Raw genomic sequence first — 22,038 nt, 5'->3', positions numbered from 1 at the left:
GGAGCCTGGAGATCCCCTCACCTGGCAGATTTAACAGTTGACCATAAAGTGTCCCGCTGTCCTAGGGTTTGCACCCCGCCTCGTGCTGAGTCCTGTGAGCCTAGGTTCCAGACTTCCACAGGCGCCCCACAGTTCCTGGAGTATTACACTTCCACAGTTCACTCACGGTTCCTGGAGTCCTGGTTCCTTACTCCATAGTCCCTCACTCCTGCTACAGCGTTCCGTTGTTACTTCAGGTCTTTACATTTTTCTTTTCTTTACTTCACAGAAATCTACCATACAAGCAAGTGAGTGATACCTGCTGGTTGACTCGCCCACCCCATGGCTTTGGGACACCCAGTGTCGGGCCGGACTAGTCCGGGGGTAGTCAGTGGTGGCGGGGCCCGACTCCGTGACCCTGGCGGGGTCAACTAATATGGCAGTTGTGGGGGTGGTAACTTTAATTAAAGTTTGTGGAAATATTCGTGACGCCACCTGTGGGTTGCGACTAAGGAGCCGCCGCTGCTGGATGAGACCTCCGGGGCTGATGGATTAGGAGCTGGGAAGGTTCTGCTCCCCACAGGTGGAGCGGTACCCCGGGGCAGCCGTTGGTGCTTATTAAAGTCTATGGTGCTTTGGAAATGGTGCAGGGCTAATCAGGACAGTGAAAAGAACCGACACAAACAACAGTCTCTTTACCTTCTTTTCTTTTACTTTGTAAGAGTCCAGTCCTGGGAGACCGTCACAGGTGGTGAAGGGGATCCGGTCGGCCTGGAAGTAACTGGGGTGATCTCCTTGGCCAGTCGAGTATCTTGGCCTACTCCCTGTTCTTCCTTTGCTTCTACAGGACCCTGCACTCTGGGTTTAGCAATGGCCCTCTTGCCGCTGGGACTGGTGGTACGTCCCTTTCTCGTAGGATAGGCTGCGCAGGCCCTCTCTGATGCTTCCCTGCTGGGGTCCACACCGGGCTCTGGTGATGCAGCTGTACCTTCGGGTTGTTTTGGGGGCCAGGAGACCTACAGTCCTCCTACCCTTCGGATTCGGTTACTGGGGAATCTAACACCCTGGCAACCACAGACTCCGATGTCTAATTTTTAGTGTGTTCTTCTGAGGCGAACAGGTTCTGACCAGTTCTCCCCTAGAATCTTCTCTACGTGCCTCGCTACGGCTCCTGCTTTTCCTGGGTTGAGCTAGCCTAGCTCCAAACCCCAGCTCACAAGACCGTCTACTTAGCTCCTCTCTCCTTGAACTTCCCTAACAGACTACCTAATTCCTCCCTCAGGTCAGAGTTTAAGGAAGTGCTCCCTGGAACTCCAGGTTTAGAGCTCCCTCTGCTGGCCTGAGGGAGAAACGGTGTTGAATGTTGGTACTTACTGGCCAATAGACTTCCCCAATTACCTCCAGGCTCAGCATTAACCCTTTGGAGGGGCAACACTGTTGTGGCAACCAGATCCTGGGGCGCCACACTAGTAAGAGACTTTTGTGGGAGTCTAGAGTTGGTCAGTCGTGGGGCATCTTATGAAGGAAAAGGATCTGCTTAGCTGAAAACATAAGAGGGGCACAGCGCTTGTAAGGGATCACATCAAGGAGTCTGGGTACAGGGTTCATAGTGTAACATATTGATCTGTGTGGCCCTGTATAAGGAAGATGGAGGTTCACCGCATCTGTTCTGTCTGTGTAATGTTCATATGAAAGAGGATGCCGGCCCCAGGCCACTGCTGTCCTTCACCAAGGAGACTCTGCATGTGGAACTGACTTTTAGCGGGGTGCACGACACTTACTTGCTGTTTAAGGCCGGTGTACATCACTCCTGCTGCTGGTTCTCAACGTAGTAAGACAGGCAGCACCAGAGTTTCCTTAGCCAACCAATTTTGTTTACTTTTATTCTTCACCCTATTATGACAGATATGTATGGCGCCCCTGACCTGGTCAGGCACCACTGAGTACTGCACCCATGCTGGGGGCAGTACAACACAGGTAATCTAGAAGGCTGACCGAGGTGTGATTACACAGGCGCATAGTAATCAGGTCTCCCACATGGACCTTTGAGTGGACCCCTGGGGAATTCAGGAAGGGGCGTGGCCTCTGTCGGGGGCGTGGGCCAGCTTCCCCGTCGCGGGGGCTGCTCGGGGAGATCGCGCTAAGATCCGGTGCCTTCTCCTCGGTGGCTCGAGCGGGCCGGACCCGGGACTCGAGCAGCGCTCCTCGCCCACGAGTGAAAAGGGGAGGAATTTGGATTTATAGAGATAGATATAGAGTTTGGGACGCCATCCACGGGTCGTGGTGATGGTGGGCACCACCGCTGCTGGTGACGGGGTTCTCGGGAGCGATGGCGGGGAGCAGCTAGGTGTTGACCCCTCCGTGGGTAGGGGCGGTTGGTCCCGGGGCCCGGTAGGAGGTTGGGTTCCCCGTAGGATGGGGTTCGCAGGGTGCAGGGTTGCGGTGTAGCGCAGCACGGTGCCGGATGGCACTGGTGTACTCATTCAGACACAGATGGACAGAGTCTCTGGTAAACCAAACGGCTGGATGGACGGGGGCCCGCAGCCGGCTGCGGTGTTCTCCCTGGATGGGTTGATGGTGGCTGTCATTTCACTGCACTTGTGTTTTGTGTCTTGACTCCAATGCCTGGGCACCGGGAGTACGCTCCCCGACGTATACGTGCCGGAGGAGCCCTTTTGCCCGCAGACGCTGGCCCTTTGGATCTCTGGCCCTTGGCGGTGGCACTTATCCGGAACGGTTGGGCTGTTGCCTTCAATCTGGACTTGGGTGGGAATGAACCACTGAGGTCCAGATCGCAATCAGAAAATTCGACTAAAGGTTGGTTTTAAGCCTAGTCGGGGTCTGAGTACCCTGCCTGGTGCTTGGCTCCAATCGGCTCCCCGGTTCGGTACCGGCGGGCCACTGCCCGACCCTGGTCCTACGGTTCCGCTGACCTTCACCAACTCCTGCAGACGGCCACCACCGTCTGCCAACCTTGCTGGACGTGCCTGGGCTCCAACCCAGACACCCACAGTTTTCACTCCTCACTCACCCTACTGCCCACAACGGGACTCTCTCCGACTGACTGCTGTGTTTTCTCGCCTCCAGGCCTGTGATCTCCTTGGTGGGCGGGGCCAACCACCTGGCTCCGCCCCACCTGGTGTGGCCATCAACCCTGGAGGGTGGCAACAAGGGTTTAATGTTTGACTGGTGTGACCTGTCCAGGGAAGGTGGGGGTGTATGATGTTGTGTAGTGACCTGTGACCCCTGGGGTCCAGCAAGTCACACCTCCATCTCCACTCAAGGGGTGTGGTAGAGAGCCTGGTTGCTAAGTTGCGTAGACAGGCACAGTGGGGAGGGAGTAGTGAGCCAGTTAGTGAGTGCAGCTCAGGGAGAGCAGACGCATGCAGCAGACCCTGGAGTCTGGCACAATCTGACAGCGCACGTGCAGTGGCTACCGATGGGGGAGAGCGGTCACCTGGGAGTGCCACCGAAAACCACCCGAGTCTGGAGGCAAGCGGTAGCTGAGTAAGGGGACTGCCAGGGAGGTACCAGGCCCGTAAGAGTAATAGGTCCCAGTGCAGAGATTCATTCAGTTTTCTCCTGCCAAACCTGCCGGAGGGGCACTTCAGACCCCCACCACAACCCCACAGAGTTGTGCAGCCACGTAGCAACGAGAGGGCCCATAGCTCACAAGAGGCAAGCAGCCGGAGTGACCTGGTCCAGGTTACAAGCAAATGGGCCAAAAAGAGAGGATAACAGGCAGCAGCAACTTCCCTGGGTGACCCCCGTAGGTACTTCAAGTCAAGGGTCACCCCAAAAAACACCAGGGCTAGAGAAAGCAAGTCGGTAGTCACCCTCAAAAGTCAGCCTGACGGCGTGCCTGGTTTCCTCTGGTTAATCCCAGCTACGCCCGGGTACTCACCCTGCCATCATTGTGAGTAAAAACCCTGAAAGACTGTCTGGACTGTGCCTGAGTCATTCTGCGACCAGTGGTTCCACACACCTACACAGGGCCCTGGGGCCTGCCTCACTCTCGGGAGGCCACTACATCTAGCTGCATCCAACATCAGCCCCAGGCATCCCCTAATCTGCAGTGGCGGTCCCCTGACCGCAATACCGAGTGTGGCGTCACGAAATTCCTAAAGAAGCAACCTACCTGTGACCAGACCACGTGAAGTCCCTAAAGGTAATGCACCGCTACACCTGGGCTGGGGGCTCCACACATGGCCTGACGTTCGCTCTCTGTGGGGTACCACTCTTCGTGCTTTCCCCCGCTTTCTTGGGCCACGTCCTTAATACTCCAGGGTTTGTGCCTCCTTACCCCTATTATTGCACACCTTCGTCTGCATCTGGGCCCCGACTGCTCTCTAACCGGGCAACTCTCTAACCGAGCCATAGGCTCCGGACTTCCAGAGGTTACCTGGGGTTCCCTCACTGGCCCTTCCTCAAGGTCATGTCTGCTCACTTTGAACCCACTTCTTTGACTGAAAGGTCCGAAGAAAGTTAACCACTCTGTGACGGGGTCCTTCTCCCATATCACACAATCAACAGACCGAGAGATGGCTGTACAATCCAAAGAGCATTTATTTCAAGTAAATCAAGACGATCCATAACATAATCCACAAAACAGAGGGTAAAATTGCCCAGTAGTGGCATAAATATCCCCGTCTCTCTGAGAAGTCCCAGCTTCTCTCAGAGGAGCAATCCTTCTTCCTTCAAGTTCTCAAACAGACGACCAATTCTTCAGGTAAGCAGAGAGTTTAGTTGGATCTCATGCCTCCTCCCCCGATTTAGGAACAAAAGCCTGGCAGGGGAGGAATTAAACCTGCAAATGGGACAATGTACACACAAGGGACACAGAATGAACAGTGAACCATGCCGAAACATTAACCCACACAAAATGGTACACAATCCACAATATTCCACCATCACACACTCGTTTTATGTTTCATGTTGCCAGAAATCATCAGCTGTCAGTCCACGCATTAAAGTCCATATACAGACCGTGGAGTGCAGCCGTCTGCCCTATTCTCATAATGCAGTCAGCAATATGCAGGGAAACAGACACAAAATCTAAATGGTGCAACATTTTTAATGAACCCCAAATATATTCTTTTTACCCTAAAATACATGCATCCACATAATGTGTAGTGTGTTTTTGGTAATCGTCAGTGATTTTCATACAACTTCTTTCTACAAATCTTGATGGGAAATTTTGCAGTATTTTCTACAATCTGTACACACCTTCAAAAACCTCATTCAATCTTTGAAAAAAATCTTCAGCAAATTTTCAGATCTGATGTCAACTCATCCTAAGGACTTATGCGGATGAGAGTATTAAACAGGTGTATGCTATCCGATTTTTCATTAGACAGCATGCTGACCCATGTTATTTAGTAGGGCTATTCAGATGAATGATTTATCTCTTGGTCCAACCATCCATGAGGAAAAAAATCACAGGATGCACTACTTTGGTCTGATTTATGGACCAAACACGTGCATGTAAATGGATGGCAGCTTCTGCACTCGTCTGATAGTCAGAAGATCACACGGAGCTGTGCTCGGAGCCAGTCATGTCTGTGATTTGCTGAAGTGACTGGCTTGAGTTTTTATAAGCTCACCTTCACCCAATGTAAGGGTATGTACACATGGTTGTATAAGTGTAGCACCCAGGGGGCAGGGGGAATCAGGCACGGGTCTCGTACCTGCTTTACTTGTCACCGGGACTGTGTGGTGGTCTGGGATGTTGCGGTGGCCTGCCCAGCTTCGTGCCCCGAGGTGTACACCAATAAGGAGGGAGGATGATGGGGTTGTAGCAGAAAGATTGTCGTGACGCCACCTGTGGTACGCGCCCAGAGATTAGCCACCGCTAATGGTAGTAGCAGACGAAGATAATATTGCTCCCCACAGGCGGAGCGGCCCCGGGAAGGATGATGAGGAGAGTAGTGATGGCAAAGACATTTGGCGCCAAGGCGAGGGGCAGCGCCGATTATAAGAGTCCGAGTCAAATGCTGCGGTTCCAGGTGTCTTTACTCACTCTTTTTGTCGCTCGCCCGGGTAGTACTGGTCACCCACTGTGCTGAGCCCCGTCGAACATGATTCCTTCGAAGGTCAGTCCGGTGTGGTGCTCGGTGGGCCCTTCCTCCTAGCGCCCTGTGTGTCGGATCCCCGTGGCTTAAAGCTACTTGGGGACCCCGGTCCGTCTCAAGTAGTACTCTTGTCCCTATTTGCAGGTGCCGTGGTTCCGCAATGGGGCCTTGTTCAGTCCAAAGCCCAGGATCCTATATGGCACTGTGCTTTCGGGCTCTTTGTGGCCAGGGAAGCTTGCAACCTCCATGTCCCGGCAGATTCTGGAAAACCAACTTGAAGTATGATCTTCCATAAGGTCCTGCACCCTGTTTATTACCGGTTCCGAGGGCGCAATTAAGCTCTCACTTCGGCAACTGCAAGAACAACTCCTGTGTCCCACCGGCGCACCGGCAAGACACGTCCGCTCTGTTCCTCTTTTGCTGGAGAACTCTCTCTCTAACTGTTGTGTTGGCTCCTGACTCCCCCTAGTGGCTGCTCCTCCCCCGGGTCCCCGTCACTAGTGGGTGGTGCCCCCCATGTTTGAAGGCAACCTTAAGACCCTACCCTAGCCTGGTCCCCATTGGGGAGGGCAACCTGGTTGTGTGTTTGAGCTGTGTAAGTTGTGAAACCGGTACTGACCTCCTCCGGATTCCTCCTTAAATCAGGTGCAGTACTCTGTGGCGACTGAAGCCTCAGGGGCGCCACATAAGCAGCAGGTTTTCTTTTCTACACCAGCAACATTGTGATTAAAGGGGTCATCCACTACTTAGACCACCCCTTCTCATTCCCCTTGTTTGCCCCCATAAAAATTAAAAAAGCCTATACTCTCCTCCAGTGCTGGAACAGTTCCAGCGGTGTCGGAACTCGCATTCCCGGGGCTCACATGCATTGTTATGACACATGAGCCCCGCTTCCAATCACCACCGCCTTCTGTCTCCCCACCATCTGACACAGGAGCAATCAACAGGAAGTGAGCAGCAACTGCAGCGCTCACTCCCTGTTACCGTATTTTTCGGAATATAAGACGCACTTCTTTCCCACAAATGTTGGGGGAAAGTGGGGGGTGCATCTTATGGTCTGAATGTAGGGCTGCGTGGAATGAGGGTGCTGCGGTGGAGCGGGTCATCGGGGGCACGAGCAGGCTGCAGCAGCGCCTGCCGTGACCACATGGACCCGCCCATTTAATATGCACGCCCATCCTCCCGCCCATCATCTCTCAGCGCTGACAGGTGGGCGGGATGATGGGCGAGGGATAAACAGCCGGAACACATGATCACCCCTGGCAACTACATCCTGGAGTAATCATGTGCGGTTGTATTCACTGCCCCCCGTACATCATCATCAGCACGGGGTGCAGTGAATCAGTACACTCACCTGTCACCGTTCCCCTGCAGTACTGCAAATTCCTCCTGGCTGCCGGCGGCCGCTGAGTGGAGCCGTCCCCGTTCCCCTGCAGCACCGCGATGTCCTCCTGTCTGTGCGGCGGCCGCTGAGTGGAGACTAGCAGTGCGCACGCAGCCGCCGGCAGCCAGGAAGACATCGCGGTGCTGCAGGGGAACGGGGACGGCTGCACTCAGCGGCCGCCGGCAGCCAGGAGGAGATCGCAGTACTGCAGGGGAACGGGGACGGCTCCACTCAGCGGCGCTGCCACTGACACAGACGGGAGGAGGAGCGATGGTGCAGGGAGTGAGGTGAGGTAAGGTGAGTATGAACGTTTATTTTTTTTATGTGCCACAGGATGCGGGTCGTATACCAGCATGGGGGTGTATAGCAGGATGGGGTGTATAGCAGGATGTGGGTATATTATGAGCAGGATGGGGGTATATTATGAGCAGGATGGGGGTATATTATGAGCAGGATGGGGGTATATTATGAGTAGGATGGGGGTATATTATGAGCAGAATGGGGGTATATTATAAGCAGGATGGGGGTATATTATGAGCAGGATGGGGGTATATTATGAGCAAGGATGGGGGTATATGAGCAGGATGGAGGTATATGAGCAGGATGGGGGTATATACTGTATATACAAGGCAGGAGGATCATTACCAGGATGGGGTATTTTAGTAGAGAATTTGGGGACATTACCCCCATAACAGTGTCAGCAGCAGATAATCGCCCCATAACAGTGTGTCATGACTCTATTATTTGCTTAAAATTTTATTTTTCTATTTTCCTGCTCTAAAACCAGGGTGCGTCTTATGATCAGGTGCGTCTTATAGTCCGAAAAATACGGTAATTATTTAACCATCCAAATGCAGGGATACAGAACCTCGCGGTGATTGGACGCGGGGCTCATGTGTCATAACAATGCTTATGAGCCCCGGGAATGTGAGTTCCAACAGCGCAGAAACCATGCTGGCAAGGGAGGAGAGTATAGGCTTTTTTAATTTTCATGTGGGCAAACAAACTGGTTCCCTTTTAAAAAACACTGTATGACCTCATTCATGTCAAAGTTTTCAACAAACCCTTTTTCATCTGTGTGTTGGATCCACATTTCATCTCTTTTTCATCATTATTTCCGTTTTTACCATCCGTGCGTTATCCATTTCTCTCTTGTGCAAATAAATCTGATGGAGGTTTTCCCGGCTTCTAGCAGAAAGTCTGTACCAGTAATTACTGCTCTCTAATAAATAATTACAGTGCACTTTTCCTTCTAATATTTTAACATGGACATTGGAACAAGGAACTGGTCTTGTTTTTATTCCGTAAACCAACATACCAGCAAAGTGGAAGACCACCTGCTGTGTCACTGAGGCGTCACTGATCTACAGATTAAATTCTTAAGACAGGTTATTGAATAATGCATTCAGACAAATCCTCTTGGAAGGGCGATGTTGCCTGTCAACCACTATTAGGTGGGCTGACATAGTCATCCAGTGTGAAATGAGCTTGTCTCTGGGAAGAGATTAAAGTAATATCTGGGCACGTTAACAGTATGACTTAGAGGACTATAGACGTCTTATTTAAAAATTATAAACATAAAAACATTGCTTATAAGACACAGATTTGTCGTTGGGACTGCACTATTCATCTTAATGAGGCTCTCAGAAATTCATGCACAAAAAAAAATTTTCATTCAAATTACAGAAATGTTTGCAGCAAAATTACATCTTGTCCAATATTTTTCCTGGAGGCTCAAGGGCCTCAATGCAAAATCTCCAATCTGGTCTCTAACTAAGGGCTTGTTCACATGTGGCGTTTTTGCTTGCGTTTTACAAAACGCTGCACTTTAATGAGATTTCTGAAATATCAGATACAGAGTCTTATTTTTTTTTTTCCCTTGTGGATTTCAACCTTTTACAAGTCTGTAGCAGGTCAATTCTTTCTGCACATAAAAAACGTTTCTTCTGCCAACAATCTGGTTTTTGGTGCAGAAAAAAATCTGCTACAAGTACTCAATGTGTGTACATATCCTAATGCAGGTTTTAATAATAGCATTGGCCTTCTCATATGGACCAAGAAGACTTTTCTTTGTCGCTCCTAATTGGGAGACAGAGACAATTGGGTGTATAGCTACTGCCTCCGGAGGCCACACAAAGTATTACACTTAAAAGTGTAAGGCCCCTCCCCTTCTGGCTATACACCCCCCCGTGGGATCACGGGCTCCTCAGTTTTATGCTTTGTGCGAAGGAGGTCAGACATGCACGCATAGCTCCACTGTTTAGTCAGCAGCAGCTGCTGACTATGTCGGATGGAAGAAAAGAGGGCCCATATGGGGGCCCCCAGCATGCTCCCTTCTCACCCCACTTGCGGTCGGCGGTGTTTGTTAAGGTTGAGGTACCCATTGCGGGTACGGAGGCTGGAGCCCACATGCTGATTCCTTCCCCATCCCCATTAGGGCTCTGGGTGAAGTGGGACTTGACCGGTCTCCGGGCACTGAGACCGTGCTCCATCCACAGCCCCTGGAGGATCTGCTGGATACGGAGCGGAGTTTCCTCAGGGACAGGACCCTGCTTCATTAAGGTACTCCGTGTCCCCGTGCTTACCGCACGCACGCTGCAGCATTGCTGGGTGTGTTAGTGCGCCGGGGTAAACAGCGCTGCTGCGCTTGTGCCGTTACTCACTACACCTCTGCTGAGTGAGGAGACTTAGTACGATCGGCCGATCCGGCCGCTGGGGTCAGTGTTTACTGCGTCGCGGCTGGGATTTGTGGTGCGCCGGGGACTTCCGCGCTGGCCGTGCATATATGACGGCCGCGCTAGATTACTACAGTCCCCGGCTTTTGCGGCCTAGTTCGTATCGTTCCCGCCCCCAGACCTGCCAGTCAGGAGGAGGGCGGGACGCTGTACAGACCAGCAGCGCTAAGAGCTGGAGTCTGTTTTACATACTCCAGCCCTCACACTAGGCACAGTGGGACGCAGTTTCCCGCACTTTTGTTTGTGGCACGCCCACGGTCCGTCCCTCTTCACAGGACGCCGGCAGCCATTCCTGCCTGCACGCTGAGCTGCAGAGGGGAGGCTGGGAGACCCAGACAAGGGATTCTACGACCTCACACCCGCTTTTCAGCGGGCGGTAAGCAGCCCTCAAGGGCTCTCCCCCACTTGTGCCATAGTGTACTTTGTATTTTGTGCTGGCAATACTTTACACTGTACGGTCGCTGGTGATTTTCTGCTATATACCCTCCTTAGATTTCTCAAGGAGACAACAGCATGTCGTCCGCAAAAAGCAAAAGTGCCAAGGCACGGACTTTATGGGCTGCCTGTACCGCATGTGGGGCTGCTCTACCGGCAGGTTCCACTGACCCCCATTGTGTGCAGTGCTCGGCCCCTGTGGCAATTGCTCAGCCGGGGCCTCTGCTAGAGGTGACCCAGGGAGAACCACCTGTGAATGCTGTCCAGGTGACAGGGACGGAGTTTGCAGCTTTTGCTGACAGATTGTCTATGACTATGTCTAAAATTCTTGAAACATTGCAGTCTAGACCAGTAACTCAGACCATGGGCACTGTTGGTACATTGCCCCCTGGTCCCCCTCAGCTGGAACACTTCCTAGCTCCGGGGGTGTCACATGCACCCCAGGGTGACGGCTCTGACTCGGACGACAGTCCCAGACAACCTAAGCGGGCTCGCTATGAGCGACCCTCAACTTCATCACACTGGTCAGGGTCCCAGCGGGACGACTCTCTGTGTGATGAGGCGGATGTAACTGATCAGGATTCTGATACTGGGGCCGCTCTCAATCTAGATACCCCGGATGGTGACGCCATAGTGAATGATCTTATAGCGTCCATCAATAAGATGTTAGATATTTCTCCACAAGCTCCTCCTGCGGAGGAGGCAGCTTCACAGCAGGAGAAATTCCATTTCAGGTATCCCAAGCGTAAATTAAGCACTTTTCTGGACCACTCTGACTTTAGAGACGCAATCCAGAAACACCACGCTTATCCAGATAAGCGTTTCTCCAAACGGCTTAAAGATACGCGCTATCCTTTTCCCCCTGACGTGGTCAAGGGCTGGACACAGTGTCCCAAGGTGGACCCTCCAATCTCCAGGCTTGCAGCCAGATCTCTAGTTGCAGTGGAAGATGGGGCGGCACTTAAAGATACCACTGACAGACAGATGGAGCTCTGGTTAAAATCCATCTATGAAGCTATTGGAGCGTCGTTGGCGCCAGCATTCGCAGCCGTATGGGCACTCCAAGCTATTTCAGCTGGCCTTACACAGGTTGACACGGTCACACGTACATCTGCTCCGCAGGTGGCACCATTGACCTCTCAAATGTCTGCATTCGCGTCTTACGCGATTAATGCTGTCCTAGACTCTACGAGCCGTACGGCGGTGGCGTCAGCCAACTCCGTGGTTTTACGCAGAGCCCTGTGGTTGAGAGAATGGAAGGCAGATTCTTCTTCCAAGAAGTGCTTAACCAGTTTGCCTTTTTCTCGTGACCGATTGTTTGGTGAGCGTTTGGATGAAATCATTAAACACTCCAAGGGTAAGGATTCAGCCTTACCGCAACCCAGACAACACAAACCCCAACAGAGGAGGGGACAGTCTGGTTTTCGGTCCTTTCGAGGCTCAGGCAGGTCCCAATTCTACTCGTCCAAAAGGACTCAAAAGGATCAGAGGAGCTCAGATTCTTGGCGGACTCAATCACGCCCAAAAAAGCCAGCCGGAAGAACCGTTACCAAGACGGCTTCCTCATGACTTTCAGTCTCCTCTCTCCGCATCCTCGGTCGGTGGCAGGCTCTCCCGCTTTGGCGACATTTGGCTGTCACAGGTCAAAGACCGTTGGGTGAGAGACATTCTGTCTCACGGGTACAGGATAGAGTTCAGCTCTCGTCCTCCAACTCGTTTCTTCAGAACTTCTCCACCGCCCGACCGAGCCGATGCTCTGCTGCAAGCGGTGTCCGCTCTAAAGGCGGAAGGAGTGGTGACTTCCGTTCCTCTTCAGGAACAAGGCCACGGTTTTTACTCCAATTTGTTTGTGGTGCCAAAGAAAGACGGGTCGTTCCGTCCCGTCCTGGATCTAAAGCTGCTCAACAAACACGTAAAAACCAGGAGGTTCCGGATGGAATCTCTCCGCTCCGTTATCGCCTCAATGTCTCAAGGAGATTTCCTAGCATCAATAGACATCAAGGATGCTTATCTCCACGTGCCGATTGCACCAGAGCATCAGCGTTTTCTACGCTTCGTTATAGGAAGCGAACACCTGCAGTTCGTAGCTCTACCTTTCGGGCTGGCGACAGCCCCTCGGGTCTTCACCAAGGTCATGGCAGCAGTAGTAGCAGTCCTGCACTCGCAAGGTCACTCTGTGATCCCGTATTTAGACGATCTACTTATCAAGGCACCCTCTCAAGAGGCATGCCAACACAGCCTGAACGTGGCACTGAAGACTCTCCAGAGTTTCGGGTGGATCATCAACTTTTCAAAGTCAAATCTAACCCCGACCCAATCACTAATATATCTTGGCATGGAGTTTCATACTCTCTCAGCGATAGTGAAACTTCCACTGGACAAACAGTGCTCGCTACAGACAGGGGTGCAATCTCTCCTGCAGGGCCAGTCGCACCCCTTGAGGCGCCTCATGCACTTCCTAGGGAAGATGGTAGCAGCAATGGAAGCAGTTCCTTTTGCGCAGTTTCATCTGCGTCCATTACAATGGGACATTCTCCGCCAATGGGACGGGAAGTCGACGTCCCTCGACAGGGAGGTCTCCCTCTCTCAGGCAGCCAAGGAATCTCTCCGGTGGTGGCTTCTTCCCACCTCATTGTCAAAAGGAAAGTCGTTCCTACCCCCATCCTGGGCGGTGGTCACGACAGATGCGAGTCTATCAGGGTGGGGAGCAGTGTTTCTCCACCACAGGGCTCAAGGTACGTGGACTCGGAAAGAGTCCACCCTTCAGATCAATGTTCTGGAAATCAGAGCAGTCTATCTTGCCCTACAAGCCTTCCAACAGTGGCTGGAAGGCAAGCAGATCCGAATTCAGTCGGACAACTCCACAGCGGTGGCATACATCAACCACCAAGGGGGAACACGCAGTCGGCAAGCCTTCCAGGAAGTCCGGCGGATTCTGACGTGGGTGGAAGACACGGCATCCACCATATCCGCAGTCCACATCCCAGGCGTAGAAAACTGGGAAGCAGACTTTCTCAGTCGCCAGGGCATGGACGCAGGGGAATGGTCCCTTCACCCGGACGTGTTTCAGGAGATCTGTCGCCGCTGGGGGATGCCGGACGTCGACCTGATGGCGTCACGGCACAACAACAAAGTCCCGGTTTTCATGGCACGGTCTCACGATCACCGAGCTCTGGCGGCAGACGCCTTAGTTCAAGATTGGTCGCAGTTCCGGCTACCGTATGTGTTCCCACCTCTGGCATTGTTGCCCAGAGTGCTCCGCAAAATCAGGTCCGACTGCCGCCGCGCCATTCTCGTCGCTCCAGACTGGCCAAGGAGGTCGTGGTACCCGGATCTGTGGCACCTCACGGTAGGCCATCCGTGGGCACTACCAGACCGTCCAGACTTGCTGTCTCAAGGGCCGTTTTTCCATCTGAATTCTGCGGCCCTGAACCTGACTGTGTGGCCATTGAGTCCTGGATCCTAGCGGCCTCAGGTTTATCTCATGAAGTGGTTGCCACCATGAGACAGGCTAGGAAGCCATCCTCCGCCAAGATCTACCACAGGACGTGGAGGATATTCCTATCTTGGTGCTCTGCTCAGGGAGTTTCTCCCTGGCCTTTTGCATTGCCTACTTTTCTTTCCTTCCTGCAGTCTGGGTTGGAAAAAGGTTTGTCGCTTGGCTCCCTTAAAGGTCAAGTCTCCGCGCTATCCGTATTTTTTCAGAAACGCCTGGCGCGACTTCCTCAGGTACGCACGTTCCTGCAAGGGGTTTGTCATATCGTCCCCCCTTACAAGCGGCCGTTGGAGCCCTGGGACCTGAACAAGGTTCTAATTGCTCTCCAGAAGCCGCCTTTCGAGCCTATGAAGGAGGTTTCCCTTTCTCGTCTTTCACAGAAAGTGGCCTTTCTAGTGGCGGTCACGTCTCTTCGGAGAGTGTCCGAGCTGGCGGCGTTATCATGCAGATCTCCATTCCTGGTGTTTCACCAGGACAAGGTAGTTCTGCGTCCAATTCCAGAATTTCTTCCCAAGGTGGTATCTTCCTTTCATCTCAATCAAGATATCACTTTACCGTCTTTGTGTCCGCATCCAGTTCACCAATTTGAAAAGGGTTTGCATTTATTGGATCTGGTGAGAGCACTCAGGATCTACATTTCCCGCACGGCGTCTCTGCGCCGCTCGGATGCACTCTTTGTCCTTGTCGCTGGTCAGCGTAAAGGGTCGCAAGCTTCCAAATCCACCCTTGCGCGGTGGATCAAGGAACCAATTCTTCACACCTACCGTTCGGCTGGGCTTCCGATTCCATCAGGGCTGAAGGCCCATTCTACCAGAGCCGTGGGTGCGTCCTGGGCATTACGGCACCAGGCTACGGCTCAGCAGGTGTGCCAGGCGGCTACCTGGTCGAGTCTGCACACTTTTACCAAGCATTATCAGGTGCATACCTACGCTTCGGCGGATGCCGGCCTAGGTAGACAAGTCCTTCAGGCGGCGGTGGCTCACCTGTAGGAAAGGGCTGTTTGACGGCCCTATCACGAGGTATTCTTTTACCCACCCAGGGACTGCTTTTGGACGTCCCAATTGTCTGGGTCTCCCAATTAGGAGCGACAAAGAAGAAGGGAATTTTGTTTACTTACCGTAAATTCCTTTTCTTCTAGCTCCAATTGGGAGACCCAGCACCCGCCCTGTTTTCTTAGGAAGTTTGTTTTTTTCGGGTGCACATGTTGTTCATGTTGAACAGTTCAGTTCTCCGAGGCTGTTTCTCGGATTGAATTTGTATTTAAAACAGTTATTGGCTTTCCTCCTTCTTGCTTTTGCACTAAAACTGAGGAGCCCGTGATCCCACGGGGGGGTGTATAGCCAGAAGGGGAGGGGCCTTACACTTTTAAGTGTAATACTTTGTGTGGCCTCCGGAGGCAGTAGCTATACACCCAATTGTCTGGGTCTCCCAATTGGAGCTAGAAGAAAAGGAATTTACGGTAAGTAAACAAAATTCCCTTCTTTATGCCCTTTAGGCTTCAGGAAACACCAGTATGATTGTAACTATTGCACCCACTCTGGTCTTTTCAACGTACTATACTCTCTGTAAACATATGGCATAACTCCCAACTGTCCCGGATTCAGTGGGACTGTCCCGATTTGAGGGCTCTCTCCCGGAGTCCCGCTGCTCACAGCTGTTGTCCTGTCTCCTCCCCTAAGTGCAGTGAATAAATTAACTCAGAGCAGTGCATACATTTAATTATCATTGGCTCTGATTTCCCAGTCGGGACTCAAACTTATGAGTTTGTGAGCTCCTGCCCATACTGTGAAACAGAAGAGGATTTAGTAATCTTGACCTGTAATGCAGGGAGAGCAGCCAGAAGCACATTATTCAGCTAAAAAACCACAGGATTTCTGCAACGTGTGAACACGGCCTTCCAAACTCTAAAAAGGAACATCTCAGCTACATAAAGACAAGAAAGTTCTGGCTGCTACGTCTATGAATGAATGAATAGTCCGGGGCATCTGCTGAATGTCCTTCAGCGCAAAATGGGTTAGGCTTGGGGTGTGGCTAGTGGCGTGGCCAAATTCGCCACAGTGTGCTTCGTGGATGGCATAGTTTGTCCCTTTTTCTGTTTATTTAAAAGTTGGGAGGTATACATATTTAAGGGATTTACCACAACCTTTTTTTTCCCCCTGTAAAACAGGGCTGTTATGGTCTTATGAACATGTAACAAATGGTTTCAATCACTGGGTGCTGTAAGGATGCATTCGTCACAGATGTATCCAGTGATAGATAAGGGACTGCTGCAGCCAATCTTGGATAGAAGAAAAAGTTCTGAGGCCAGCAGGGAGTAGTTGAGGTTTGGTAGGTGATTTATAGCAGGTTCGGCATAGTCCACAAATGGAAACCTGAAAGATATGAAAAGAGAGAATTAAAAATAACTGTCCCTCGTTCTCCAGTTTATTAGAAGCCTACGTTCCTGGGTCCAATGTAGACCAGCAGTTCCAACAACGTTCCTCGATTACGTAGATCAAAGTCTTTGTCTGTATGTCTATATGTCAGTCTGTCTATATCTATTATCTATCTCTATAGCATTCGTTGGTGTCAAAAAATGCAGGTGAAAACTGAATCGAAAATTCGCCAAAAACATGCATTTTTACTACTGCGGTTTACCTTCCAAGAAATGGTGCCGAAATTTCTGCATCCAAATACTCAATGTGTGCACATACCCTTAGAGGTTTTCAATCAAATAGCATTAATCAGTCAGTCACCATTTCGAAGGGGCACTTTGCACACTACGACATCGCAAGCCGATGCTTGCGATGCCGAGCGCGATAGTCCCCGCCCCCGTCGCAGCTGCGATATCATGGTGATAGCTGGCATAGCGAACATTATCGCTACGCCAGCTTCACATGCACTCACCTGCCCTGCGACGTCGCTCTGGCCGGCGAACCGCCTCCTAATTAAGAGGGCGGGTCGTGCGGCGTCATAGCGACGTCACACGGCAGGCGGCCAATAGAAGCGGATGGGTGGAGATGAGTAAGACGTAAACATCCCGCCCACCCCCTTCCTTCCGCATAGCTGGCGTGAGCTGCAGGATGCAGGTAGGAGATGTTCCTCGCTCCTGCAGCTTCACACACAGCGATGTCTGATGCCGCAGGAACAAGGAACAACATCGTAACATCGGTGTTTTCCAAATTATGGAAATGACTGACGCTACAGCGATGATACGATTATGACGATTTTGCACTCCATAATCGTATCAAAAAGGCTTTACACACTACGATATCGCCTGCGACGCCGGATGTGCGTCACTTTCAATTTGACCCCACCGACATCGCACCTGCGATGTCGTAGTGTGCAAAGTGCCCCTAAGGGTGTGTGCATACAATCCGCACACATTGCATCCCGGATCGAGCGTGTCTTCTCTTGCGGAGACGCGAGTGTTGTCCACAGGATAACGCAGCGGTCCGTGTCCACGATCAGGGTTCGGGATGCTGCAGACTTTTAATGTTTTCTTCGCAGAGAACATGCATGTCTCTGCAAGCATAAACTCTCATGCTGCAGCTCGAAAAGACACGCTTCAGGTCAGCTAATGCTGCAGAAAAATAAGCACAGTGGAAAGGAGATTTCTATAAATCCCATCCACTGCTTGTACTGTACAACGCAGCATTTTGGACACAGTGAAAACACACTGCATCCAAAACGCTGCTACTCCTGATCGTGGGCACGTACCCTTAACCCCTTCACGACCAATGATGGATATATCCGTCATGGATCGTGTGAGGTTAATCCCTGCCCCCTGATCAGTAAACGGTGTAGCAGCAAAAAAATTCGAAACACCAAAATTTTGTTTTTTGGTCGCCGCAAGTTTTGAGCAAAATGCAATAACTGGCGATCAAAACGTAGCATCTATGCAAAAATGGTACCATTAGAAACGTGTCTACAAACTCGCACTGACATCAGGCATCACAATGATACATCAGTTTTACCATATAGTGAACACGGTGTATAAAATATCCCAAAAACTATTGTGCGATCACTCTTTGTTTGCAGTTTTTACACACTTGGAATTTTTTTGCTGTTTTCCAGTACATTATATGGTAAAACTTATGGTTTCATTTAAAAGTACAACTCGTCCCGCAAAAAACAAGCCCTCAAATGGCAAGATTGACGGAAAAATAAAAAAGTTACGGCTCTCGGAAGAAGGGGAGCAAAAAAAAACAACACAAAAACGGAAAACGCTCTGGGGCTGAAGGGGTTAAACGATTATAGAAGTTGTCCAGGCTTTTTAAAAATTCTTTATACTTGATGAAGTCAAGTATATTTTGGTGTACCTATGTAGGGAGGCGGTTGCATTCCTGCCCCTGAAGACACACGCATGTCACTGTATAGAATGTATATAATAGGATTGCTATATAGAAATGTAAATGTAAGATGCAGATTTGCTATGTAGGATGTTGCAGGAAATGTCACCATCTAGTGGCTGGTTTAGATAGTCTGTAGCAACAATAAGGATAAGCAGTAGTTAAGTGTAAGGCCATGTGCGCACGTAGCGTAATTACATGCTTTTACGCTGCATCCTGCTCCGCAGCATGAAAGCATGCGTCCTGCGTCCCCTGCACAATTTATGTGGATTGTGCAAATTCCATCCACACGTTGCTTTTTAGAATGCAGCGTTTTGTTTGCTGTCAAAACGCTGCGTTCAAAGAAGTAACATGTCAATTGTTTTGTGCATTCTGGATGCTTTCTCCACTATGTCTATGGTAGAGGCAGCATCCAGAACACACGAAATCTGCATGAATTCTGCAGACACCAAACTTTTAGAACGCAGCTTTTCAGCTGCGTTCTGAATCGCACAAGCAGTGACTAAACGCTGCGGTGCAGAACGCACTTACATGCGCACATGGCCTAAGATCAGCCCACCGAGAGAGAAGCCAGTCGCAGGGAACAGGCTGACTCCAACTTACATAGTTAGTTAGGGACTGATTAGTGATTAGATCAGACGTGCAGGTTGCTCAATGCCTTGGACTGCAGTCAATGGGTGCGAGTTATCCCAAAAGTTAGTCCACAGTCAATGAGACAGCGTGAACCCTAGAGGAGCGACCAGACACAAATACGGGTGATGCCTGAAACCGGTTTGTGGCAGGAGCGGGTGACCTATACAACAAAAAGGTCTATTGGAGGACCCTTAGGATAGGCCTGGGTGAACAGGCGACTATGGTAATGGACATTAGACAAGCTGAATAGTCTGTGCATTTCAGTCGAAGATTGTACACAAACTTCCGTGGGTGGCACACCGATCTCGAGCCGACAGGGACTTAATGACTCAGATGTGCGGGACCATGACACCAGGCTGGTGGAAGAAAATTGACGTATAATATCTGAGAGGTTGTGGCTAGAGGGAGTGGAGGAAAAGTGTGTGTATTGTGTTAAGATAATGGCCATAAAAATAGCCCATCATCCTACTCGGAACCTTCGGATGTGTTAGCAAGTGTAAGGCCTTTCGCTATGACTGTGGGCAACCCCCACTTCCTCTCAAGTCCATATTGACAAGAGTTACCGGGGCTTGGAGAAGAGTGACGGGGTGAGGTCCCACACCATAGTCTCTTCATCTTTGGGTGAGCCTCCAGAACCAAGGGACGAAAAGGTAGTCCGATACTTGTTAAACCTAAGGTCACTGATGTGCTTTGTAACAAAACAAGTGTAGAACATGTTGTGCCCAGCATGAGATGCATGGGCTGCTGCTACCTGGCCCGGGGGTGCAGAAGGCCTACCGGCCCCAGCCCCTGATTCAGATGGATGTGTGTCGGAGGCTCCACATCCAGCTGAAATACATTGCAGCACAGAGATACGTCCCTGTACTGCGATGTGCTGGACGCCGATTAAGGCCATGGATATTGCTCCCCACGCACACGATCCTGAGCATGGGGAGCAGAGAATATGCTGACAGCTGACACTGCTGTAAGTGGCCGCGCATGGCACTGACGTCATGCGCTACACCGCTTACACGCAGCTCAGTGCTCAGCATCGCAGAAGAACGCCGGAGGAGTGCAGGGTAGGTGAGTACCATGGCCACCAGTCACACAGGGTCCCTTCCAGCAGACAGCAGATAGGGCGCCGCAGGGAGCAGAAGTTCACTGTCATTTGCTGCTCCTGCGGTGCATAGGGCGCCCTCCCCTCCTCTGTATCCTGTCTGCTCCCGTCTTCACCAGAGAGAGGAGGGAGGGCGCCTGTACTGCCGCTGCAGAAGAAGCTGCTTCTAAAGACCCTCTGAACTCCAGTAGGCCAAGAAGGAGGTGAGTATAATGTGAATCATGTGTTATGTGCTGTCTATATGTGTTACAGTTAGGTCCAGAAATATTTGGACAGTGACACAAGTTTTGTTATTTTAGCTGTTTACAAAAACATGTTCAGAAATACAATTATATATATAATATGGGCTGAAAGTGCACACTCCCAGCTGCAATATGAGAGTTTTCACATCCAAATCGGAGAAAGGGTTTAGGAATCATAGCTCTGTAATGCATAGCCTCCTCTTTTTCAAGGGACCAAAAGTAATTGGACAAGTGACTCTAAGGGCTGCAATTAACTCTGAAGGCGTCTCCCTCGTTAACCTGTAATCAATGAAGTAGTTAAAAGGTCTGGGGTTGATTACAGGTGTGTGGTTTTGCATTTGGAAGCTGTTGCTGTGACCAGACAACATGCGGTCTAAGGAACTGTCAATTGAGGTGAAGCAGAACATCCTGAGGCTGAAAAAAAAGAAAAAATCCATCAGAGAGATAGCAGACATGCTTGGAGTAGCAAAATCAACAGTCGGGTACATTCTGAGAAAAAAGGAATTGACTGGTGAGCTTGGGAACTCAAAAAGGCCTGGGCGTCCACGGATGACAACAGTGGTGGATGATCGCCGCATACTTTCTTTGGTGAAGAAGAACCCGTTCACAACATCAACTGAAGTCCAGAACACTCTCAGTGAAGTAGGTGTATCTGTCTCTAAGTCAACAGTAAAGAGAAGACTCCATGAAAGTAAATACAAAGGGTTCACATCTAGATGCAAACCATTCATCAATTCCAAAAATAGACAGGCCAGAGTTAAATTTGCTGAAAAACACCTCATGAAGCCAGCTCAGTTCTGGAAAAGTATTCTATGGACAGATGAGACAAAGATCAACCTGTACCAGAATGATGGGAAGAAAAAAGTTTGGAGAAGAAAGGGAACGGCACATGATCCAAGGCACACCACATCCTCTGTAAAACATGGTGGAGGCAACGTGATGGCATGGGCATGCATGGCTTTCAATGGCACTGGGTCACTTGTGTTTATTGATGACATAACAGCAGACAAGAGTAGCCGGATGAATTCTGAAGTGTACCGGGATATACTTTCAGCCCAGATTCAGCCAAATGCTGCAAAGTTGATCGGACGGCACTTCATAGTACAGATGAACAATGACCCCAAGCATACAGCCAAAGCTACCCAGGAGTTCATGAGTGCAAAAAAGTGGAACATTCTGCAATGGCCAAGTCAATCACCAGATCTTAACCCAATTGAGCATGTATTTCACTTGCTCAAATCCAGACTTAAGACGGAAAGACCCACAAACAAGCAAGACCTGAAGGCTGCGGCTGTAAAGGCCTGGCAAAGCATTAAGAAGGAGGAAACCCAGCGTTTGGTGATGTCCATGGGTTCCAGACTTAAGGCAGTGATTGCCTCCAAAGGATTCGCAACAAAATATTGAAAATAAAAATATTTTGTTTGGGTTTGGTTTATTTGTCCAATTACTTTTGACCTCCTAAAATGTGGAGTGTTTGTAAAGAAATGTGTAGAATTCCTACAATTTCTATCAGATATTTTTGTTCAAACCTTCAAATTAAACGTTACAATCTGCACTTGAATTCTGTTCTAGAGGTTTCATTTCAAATCCAATGTGGTGGCATGCAGAGTCCAACTCGCGAAAATTGTGTCACTGT

This window comes from Anomaloglossus baeobatrachus, chromosome 2 (assembly GCF_048569485.1).
Source record: "Anomaloglossus baeobatrachus isolate aAnoBae1 chromosome 2, aAnoBae1.hap1, whole genome shotgun sequence".
Lineage (NCBI taxonomy): Eukaryota > Metazoa > Chordata > Amphibia > Anura > Aromobatidae > Anomaloglossus > Anomaloglossus baeobatrachus.
This window is presented reverse-complemented; position numbering follows the sequence as displayed.